The sequence below is a fragment of the Capricornis sumatraensis genome, chromosome 3 (assembly GCF_032405125.1).
Source record: "Capricornis sumatraensis isolate serow.1 chromosome 3, serow.2, whole genome shotgun sequence".
In the NCBI taxonomy this organism is placed as follows: domain Eukaryota; kingdom Metazoa; phylum Chordata; class Mammalia; order Artiodactyla; family Bovidae; genus Capricornis; species Capricornis sumatraensis.
Genome location: NC_091071.1, coordinates 13,963,139 through 13,972,555, shown reverse-complemented (window position 1 = coordinate 13,972,555; position 9,417 = coordinate 13,963,139). Strand labels below are relative to the sequence as shown.

The window sequence follows — 9,417 nt, the reverse complement described above, 5'->3', positions numbered from 1 at the left end:
TACGAAAGGTTAACCTCTAGTTGGTTTTCAGGGCTTCTCTGTGTCTCTTTCTCAGAATAACCCTTATGCCAATGAAGCATTTTTGGGGTGGCATATTCTACTACCCTCCAGCATTTAGGAGTAATCTGAGGAAGAACCAATCTCCATTTTATAAATAATGAGCAAAGACTGAGACATTAGGGAACCTGTCTGAGATCACTGAGGCAGCATTTAGCAAACCTGGGATTCCAATCCAGATCTCCCTCCCAGACACCGTATTGCATTTTCTCTTTTTTCTTTCCCTGTTTTTTTTTTTTTCCCCCCAGTCGTGGTTGCACTTTGTGCCATAGATGGCATCCAGAATACAGAGGCAGCTGCTGTCTTCAACATTCCTGAAATGGGAATCACGGAGAACTGGATTCCATTTATGACTCGACCACCGATAGCGAGACACTGGCTAACTTTTTAACTCCTGGAACTCAGTTACGCTCAGCTGTAAAACTGGTTTCTATATCAACCACTTTCGTTAAGGTCCTTTAACTCAAGAACTTTAAAAATCCTAAGATCCGGGTGAAGCGGTGGGATTCATGAGTTTCTCAGGCAGCCTCATGGCCTGCGGCCTGGAACCATCTACGGGCCCAAACATTGCTCTCCGAGAGCCTTGGCAGCCGCCGCCTCCCATTCCAAGCTAAGAATGGGAGGAGCTGTGTCATACGGGCAGCGTCGTCCTCCGCCTACTCCTAGAAAAAGACAAGGAAACACCGGCTTCTCCGCCGGCTCCCGAACGCTCCAGATCAGCGCCCCGGGATCAGCGTCGAAGCCGTCTCCTTCCCCTCGCCTTTAGGCTTTGCGGCTGCAGGAATCCACGCCATCTCCACCCATAGCGGATTCCTACGGAAACCCGCGTCTTCTCGGCTAGCGCCGAAGCCCCGGAAGTGACGTGCGCGCGTGCGTGCGTGGCGTGCGTTCGCGGCGCCGGGGGCGGGGCTGCGAGAGGGAGGGCCGGCGTGAGGGCGGGTTGTGGACGAATACCGGCCGCCTCTTCTAGCGACGCGCGGAGAGCGGCTGACCTGACGTCGGTGGAGCCGCAGGCGAGGTACGGGGCAGACGGGTTGGGGGCGAGGGCGGCGCGGTTCTTGGCTCGGGCGGGCGCCGTCCCGGCGAGGGGGTGCTGGGTCATTGGTCTGGGCTGTCCACCTGGCTTGGGCCATCTCGCTCCGGTGTCTCTTGCCGCCCTCCGTCTCAGCCCCGGGGCCGGCGGCGCGGCCCTGGGCGGTCCCAGTAGTCGTCGGCCCCCTTCATCCTCTGCTGTGCTCGGACTGCCCGTTTCGGGCGCTCGTCGCCAAGTTCTCTGCGGCCCGGCCCAGCTCCGACGGGCAGACGCGCGTCTGGTTCCTGGCCGCCTTCTGCCACCGTCCACCCCTCGCGGGATGGCTGCCCTCCGGCCGGCTCCCTCCTGACTGTCCAGTTGCCGGAGTACCGAGGGACACCTGTGGTGGTTCCCGGGTGGGTCGTGCCCTGGGCCCCTGGGGGACCCCGTCGCAGCCCGGCCTGTCAGGGGCGCCAGGTACTTAAGGGAGCCTCGTCGGTATTGGAGAGGGAAAGGTCCCGGAGCTGGGAGAATGCTTCCAGCGCGGGGACTGAAGACTAGTCCTAACTTTGGCCCTGTGGTTGAGGGCGAAGTTGTGGGCCTGGGTTTTTAGGAGAAGTCCCTGCTTCCAAACTGTCTGGGAGGAGATGCCCATCACGGAAGTTTAGTTGGCAGGGGGGAAGAGAGTAGGTCAGAGCCTGCTGGTGATGTCTCAGCGCCAGTGACCAAGCCCTGTGGTTGGGAAATGTGTCAGTGGGCGCCGGGCCTCGCCTTGCCGTGAGATTGATTAGGTGTCAGGAACATTTGTCAGGATGAGTTTACAGCATCACCTGGGAAGTAGTTTTTTGGATCTGGAGAGTTTTGTGTTTTGTGTGTAAAAATAGTTGTACCTTTTTTTTTTTTTTCCTGTAAATCTAGAACGGCAAAGCAAACTCAAAAAAGTCTATTAAAGTTACTAATTAAAATAGTTGTACCAAGAAAGCTTTCCAGAGATGCCCGAAGATTTTGATTTAATCCATTTAATGATAACGATAATTTTAAGAGTTACTGGTTCTTAGGTGGAAGATTAAGAAGTGTTCAGGATTTGAACATTTATGGACCTCCCAAGCAATCATTTCTTCTCTCTAGAAGTTAGCTACTTTAGGAGAGGGGGACAGCGGAGAAACAGTGTGGTGAGCAGAGTGAGCTAAGAGTAGGGGCGGGGTGGGGTGGGGACCACACTCCAGGTGCCCCGAAGGACTGCGGAGTGTGGAGGGAGGTACCTGGGAATATTTCCGGAAATGTCCTGAAGAATGAGTACTATTCAGACTGACGAGGTGGGGTGAGAATTTTAGGGGTCGTGGGAATGTGGGAGTGGGGCAGCTAAAGGAGGAGAGGAGAGTAACTCCCCAGGAGGTGGTTTTTTAAAAGGGAAAAAGTGCAGAGAGAGGGACAGAGATGCTGGAGTTTCTTGGGCCTTTTCTCTGACGGTGACAGAACCAGGGAAGGATTTTGAGGCGGGTTATTTTATTTGTCTGGTTAACATGGAATTTTTATGTCCGTCTTACAGGCAGATCAGGAACGTGCTTGATTCTGCGCTAGCTTGTGTTTTGAGTGTTTGAATGGAATTGTCTGTTCATTTACTAATTGTTTGAGTGCGTCTGACCTTGCTTATTCGTACACTTCTATAAACAGGAATTCTGCTTTTATCTCTTTGCATCTCAATCCAAGTCAGGCATTCACCGAGTGTTCCTGGAGGACTTGAGACATCATGGATTTCTGATGTTGATTTTCAGTGAAAAAAAATTAATCCGTATTTATTTAGATAGCTACAAATAGAAGAACTAAGATCTTGTTTTTATTTACTTTTGTCAGTCTTTGGCTAGAAACAGAATTTCTGTCTTGACAATGCAAGTTTCACTTTTGGCACATGTGTTTATATTGGTTGCAAAGTAGACATCTCCAGCAGAGATGACCCATGCCTAAAATATTGGAGATGTCTGTGTAACATACTTGTCTGTTCTGTGACTTAGAATAGAAATGCTATTAAGTGGCTTCTTAACCCAGCGCTGACCCTAAAAAAAAGTTTCACAACAGAGGCCAGGCATTTTGAAAGTCATATTAAATGTTCATTTTTGTCCTAAAGAATTGTGGAAACATTATATATATTGTTTGTTTGACTGAAATGCCTTGAAATAATCTAAAGTGTTGTTGAGTAAACACTTAGGAAAAACAATAATAGTTGACTCATCTTTTTCCCACGTACCATTATGCAGCTCTTATTTTATCTGTTTGTTATTTGGATAAAACTCCTAACATGCCTTAAGAAAATGCTGTACTTTATGCTGCTGCTTTCAAGTTACCCCATGAGATTCCTGTTGTTGCTAAAGTTACTGTCAGTGGGATAGGAAGCGTAATTTTTATTATGTAGTAAAACATTTTTTTTACATCTCTGGTAGCATAGCTCACTTGTTTACGGTCACTAGGTGGGTGAAGGACTATAATTATGCTCAGTTCATTAGATGAAGTTACGATCAGAATGCTAAGTGTGAGTGCATGATAGAGTAAAATTTTACCCACTAAGAGTGTCTTAAGCTTGTTTTCTTCAAATGACGGCAATGAGATTTCTGAAATCCCTGAAGCAAGAATGTAGCAAGAGCATTTATGGCTCTAAATTCCATGCTGTTTCACACTGGTTGGCAGCATCCCCTGTGCTAGGCAGAGGGCAGCCCGGAAGGAGCCAGATAGAAATTTTATAAATAATTTTTGAAGCTAGCTGGTTCAGTTCTCATTCGGAGTAAATATGCAAATACACCTGCATTTGTGGTGATTTCATCTGTATTTTAAAAATGACTTTGGGGGGATTTTTACAGGGGATATATTTGCAAATTTCTGTGTGCACCCCAGTTAAAAATACATAATGAAAGTGTCTTATTTTGATAGTTCCTCTGTCGTTAGGTAGACTTTCCTAACTTTAAATATAACGTTGGTTATAACACTTGCTTTTGTTCTTTGGGAGCTCAAGAAAGATAATGCCTCTAGAAATTGAGCTCATAAATGTTTATTAATGGAAGAAAATATCTTCTTGTGGTCTGTTTTTTTTTTTTTAAGTGGGGCATATCATTTGCTTATATCACACCTTGTTCCCAAAAGGATTCATAATGACTTGCGAAGATATGTACAACTAACTGTTGAAAACAGAAAAAGGTGATGAATTCAGGACTGTGGGAGGAAAATGAAGGTGGAAACAGAATTGAGATCTGTACACAAAGTACTTGGACTGAAGTCTTAAGTATTTGTTAGAGGGCCCCAAATTTGACTGCTTTTTAGTAGCCAGTTCAGAAAGAAATGTAATCAGTTACATGGTTCACTGACCATAAGATAAGACCCAACTTCTGCTTTGGATTCCCAAAGATTCCTTATTCTGAGAAACTCCTTAACTACATCCTTAAGAGGCATGCATTTCAAAGGGCTGTGCTGTGTTTTACTTTGTTTTTTAGTAAAATTCCCCATTGCTTCATTGTGTAGGTTAATGACATAAGATCAAAACATAATTCAATAAAAGCAGTTCTGGTCCTGGCAAAAAAAATGTGGACTAAGCACTCAGCTCCTGAGTGCTGATTTAATTTAAATCAGTCCCAGTCCTGAGACTGATTTAATTTAAGGATGAGCTTTTTTTATTAATTTATCAGCAGTGAGGTTTGGGTTTGTGCTTCCTGACAAGTTCTTTGAGTACATATATTTTTTGTGTTGTTGGTTAATCACAGAGCCATATTTTTATCAGGCATGCTTTATCATGGAGGATACGAAAATGGAGGAGACTGCCAAGGATAAATATTTAAATAAAAGTTACCTTGCCTCCACACGTAGATGAGCTGAGGAAATACCAATGAGTACCAAGACTCATTGCTGAAAGTAGGTTCGGGGTGTTAGCTTCAACACAGAGAGCATTGACTTGTAAAGTCCAGGCATATAATTTATATTAAGAAGGGAATCAATCCACTCGGCTCATCCTAGGTGTAGTGTCCAGTAAAATAATATATCTGCCTTTTCCTCAAGCTAAAAAGTTGACCTTTTAAGTAATTAGTTCAAACTTATCAAGTGCTAGCATGAGCCAGGCATGTGCTGATTACAAGCTCTTTACATGCATTGTCACAGTGTTGTCCTTCTTCTTTATTCCCTTTCTTAAAAGAAAAATATAAAGAAATGTGATTCAGAGCAGTAACTTGTTCCAGGTCATACAAGAAGTGATGGAGATTTGAACTTATGTAAAATTTAACTTCAGTAATCTGACAGACTGAGTGGTCCACACCTGTGACCCTACTGTAATACTTGAGGTGGGCTAGTCTGGGCCCACAGGTGGGGCTACACGAAACACTCAGTAGAGGTAAACACATTGGCAAATATTATAACCCATCCCTGCAAAAGGGCCTTGAACCGTTCTGAACCTTCATCCAGAAAATGAGCTGAGAGCTGCAAGTTCAGGGCATTTGGCCATAGTCTGTACAGCTGGGAAAAAATACGCCTTCTAGGCATCTGTCAGGATTAGAGAAATGGGAATATTATTTTATGCATTTGTGTATATCTGAAATGGGTATACTTTTTCTTTTTTTATTTGTTATAAATTTGTCTCGAGAGCAGGAAAACCACGATTATATAATTGTAAAGATAGTGTGCCATTCTGGAAAGAGAGGTCTATATTTATATTTTAGAGTAAAACTTTAGCTGGTGGTCCCACTGCTACAATTAGGACACATTTAGGTTATACTTTTATAGTGATATTGTGAGGTGTTATTATGTTATGATATTGTTATGCGTTATTAATCTCATTTTGTGTTTTATTAGGAATTGTATTGCATTTTAGAGTTGTACAGATAAGTAAACCATTATTTATTGTGAGTTTTCATATTGAGACTATTCCAGTTTAATTTCGCATCATTTTATTTTGAAGCATGGTAATATAGTTCCTCCAGGATATTGTAAATTGTGACCTAGCCTAGGGAACTAAAGTGTAGAGAACATCCTTATTCATCCTTGTTAGTAAACAATGGGTGGAACTGTCCTTGTCTAAATATAGTTATGTAACATGGTGTTTCCTTAATTGCATTTCCATGGCACTTTTGTCATTGTAGTTAAATAGGTTCCTGAAAAATTAGTTGGGCTAGTGACCTAAGCTTTGAATAGGATATTATAAGAAGAATACAAAATAAAATTGTGAAAACAACAACAAAAAAAAGTAGGCTGATGAAACAGTGTCCAAAATCCATTATAATTAATGTCTTAGGAAGTAATATGCTTGGCTTTTACTTAGTGAATTGGATTACATTTTTATTTATAGAAATTAATTAGCCTTTGTGGTTGGTACAGTAGTGTGATAAGTGTGTAGATGTCATTTGTCTGGAGTTTCAAATGTAGTATAGTTGTGAATGGACACGTCTTAAATATCATTTATAAGCAATAATCAGATGGCAAAGTATTTTCCTACCATATGCTAGCTGCTGATACCTTTATAGAACATCATGTGATGTTTACAGAACACCTGCTCCAGGAAATAGAATGTCTGATGAGAGACAATATTGCAATTCAATATTTAAGTCCTCTGAATGTCAGCTGTATGGAGACACCACTTTCTCCCAAAGCCTACTTTCATTTTATTTTTAAAAAATTTTATTTATGGCTGTGCTGGGTCTTCATTGCGGCAAGTGGGCATTCTGTAGTTGTGGAGAGTGGGGGGCTACTCTAGTTGTGGGCTTGGGCTTCCATTGCTGTGGCTGCTTCTGTTGCAGAGCCCAGGTTTGAGGCATTGGACTTCAGTAGTTGTGGTGCATTGGAGAAGGCGATGGCAGCCCACTCCAGTCCTCTTGCCTGGAAAATCCCATGGACGGAGGAGCCTGGTGGGCTGCAGTCCATGGGGTCGTGAAGAGTCGGACACGACTGAGCGACTTCACTTTCACTTTTCACTTTCATGCATTGGAGAAGGAAATGGCAACCCACTCCAGTGTTCTTGCCTAGAGAATCCCAGGGATGGGAAAGCCTGGTGGGCTGCCGTCTTTTGGGGTCCCACAGAGTCGGACACGACTGAAGCGACTTTGCAGCAGCAGTTGTGGTGCATAGGCTTAACTGCCCTGCAGCATGTGGGATCTTCCCAAACCAGGGATCAAACCCGTGTCCCTTGTGTTGCTAGGCGGGATTCTTAACTGCTGGACCACCAGAGAAGCCCCTTTATCTTATCTTTTATTGACATATAGTTGATTTACAGTGTTGTGTTAGTTTCAAGTGTACAGCAAAGCGAATCAGTTTTCAATTTCTTTTCCCATATAGGCCATTACAGAGTACTGAACAGAGTTCCCTGTGCTATACAGTAGGTCCTTGTTGGTTACCTGTTTTATAATATGTGTGTATGTAGGTCCCAACCTCCCAGTTTATCCCTCTCTTCTTCTCCCCACTGGTAACAGTAAGTTTGTTTTCTACATCTGTGACTATTTGTTTTGTAAATAAGTTCGTTTCAGGAGCCTACTTTTATTCTTACATGTGCTTGAGGACAGATTGCAGGCAGATTTTGTTGTTGATGTTACCCGTGAGAGGTTGTAGGCTGTTTCCCTAAAGAAGAATTTTTACCTTTTCAGTGCATTGCCTTTTCTGTGTGTGTGTGTGTGTGTGTGTGTGTGTGTGTGTGTGTGTGTGGTCTTCAACTGTCTAGCTGTTATTTCGTGATTTTAAAGTGATTTTAATATTTTGTGTAAGCATTTCAGAACTCACCATAAGGTACATATGTGGGTTTTATTGTATTGCAAAGAAGACTGGTATTTAAGCTCCATGTTACTTTGTAGTTCTGTCCTTCTTTGAGCTGTCATAGATTTCCTAAACAAAATTGGTTTCAGCCAGTGTGTTCTTAGCTCCCAGTGATGACTAATTTCTGACTGCTTGGCTCACATTAGAATTTTCTTTAAAAAAATAAAAAGAAAAAGAATTTTCTTGGTGGCTTGACACTGTTATCCTGGAATCATTAGTAGTGCTTTTTGCCTTAAAGTCTACTTTGATACCAATATAGCTTTCTTTGCTTTCTCTTGATGAATGTTGCATGCTGTATCTTTTTTTCTATCCTTATATGTTCCAACCTTCTTTATCCTAGAAAAGCATCATGAAGTTAGATTTAGTGTTTTATTTGTTTAGTCTGACAATTTTAGTCTTTAAATTAGAATCGTTAGTCTATTCGTGTAATTGTTACTATGTTTGGAAACTTTCATTCTTTCCTCTCAGTATTACTTCTACCCTAGTTACTCTCTCCTCTCGTTTTGGAACTCTAGTTACACACCTGGTAGACTTTCACACAGTGTTCCCGGATCTCCTTTTCCTTTTTTTGGCCACACCATGTGGCGTGAGGATCTTTGTTCCCCCACCAGGGATCGAGCCCGTGTCCCCTGCAGTGCAAGTGTGGAGTCTTAACCACTGGACCACCAGGGAGGTCCTTGATCTGTGCCTAAATCTACCCTTTGAATTCTTAGTTTTAGTTAAGATACTTTTCAGATCTAGAATTTCAATTTGATTCTTATAGATTCCAGTTCTCAGTTGAAATTCATCTTTTTATATGTTCTTTCCTCTTTCTTCCCCTGTTTTTTAAAATAGGAAATTTAAATTTAAGCCATCGTTATTTAAAAGTCTTTCTGTTAACTTCAATGTCTAGATTATCTGAACATCTGTTTCTGTTTTTTCCTTTTGGTTTTCAGTTACAGGAATGCTGAGCGTTATGAATAAAATGAAGTTCCAGATGCTGCTGCTCTTTTTCAGAGGGAAATCCCTCATCCTTTTTGCTAGTCAGGTAGAGTAGGGGCTCATCACCTAATCCTGTTAGGGACTGAGCTGATGGTGGAGGCTGTGCTGCCGGTTTGGTACGGCAGGGTTTCTCTCTAGTCTGTCTTTAATGCTGTTTGCCTTTAATGTTAGCAAGTAGCCAGCCATCCAGGGCTTCCAACTGATACTCTCATAAATTCACAGGGATCCCTCCTCCTGGTAGCTTCTCTGCTCTAATCTTTGCAGAGAGCAGTGAGATTGTTGAAAACTCTACTCTTGATTTTCAGGGGCTTTTAGTTTTGTTTTGAAGCCTTCTTGTGCAACTGCAGAATTTGGTAAATATCTTCAGGAGAAGGCCAGCCTTTTGTCAGGCCCAGTTCTTCAACTCTCCTCTTTCACTGGGATCTTGACCCGTGGAGTCTTGCTTTTCATCTCTACCAAAAACTCTCATGGTTCCTCTGCAGAAGGAAAGTCTTGATTCTCAGCTTTTTGCCCCAGAATCATCAGTACCTCATTTGGATTCTCTACAGTTCCTCCCTTTTTCCAGAATCCAGAGCCTTCTAGTCTTGGTTGCTTCA

At 42.8% G+C, this 9,417-nt stretch overlaps 1 protein-coding gene across 2 annotated transcripts in view; it reads left to right on the top strand.

Moving 5' to 3' along the window:
• The first annotated feature begins 1,068 nt into the window (after positions 1–1,068).
• The window catches only part of RABGEF1 (RAB guanine nucleotide exchange factor 1), a 47,983-nt gene continuing 39,634 nt past the window's right edge, over positions 1,069–9,417 (top strand). For both annotated transcript variants that reach the window (XM_068967179.1, XM_068967178.1), the window contains exon 1: positions 1,069–1,075. The gene's annotated coding sequence lies outside the window, so the exon portion shown is untranslated. The remainder of the gene's footprint in view (positions 1,076–9,417) is intronic.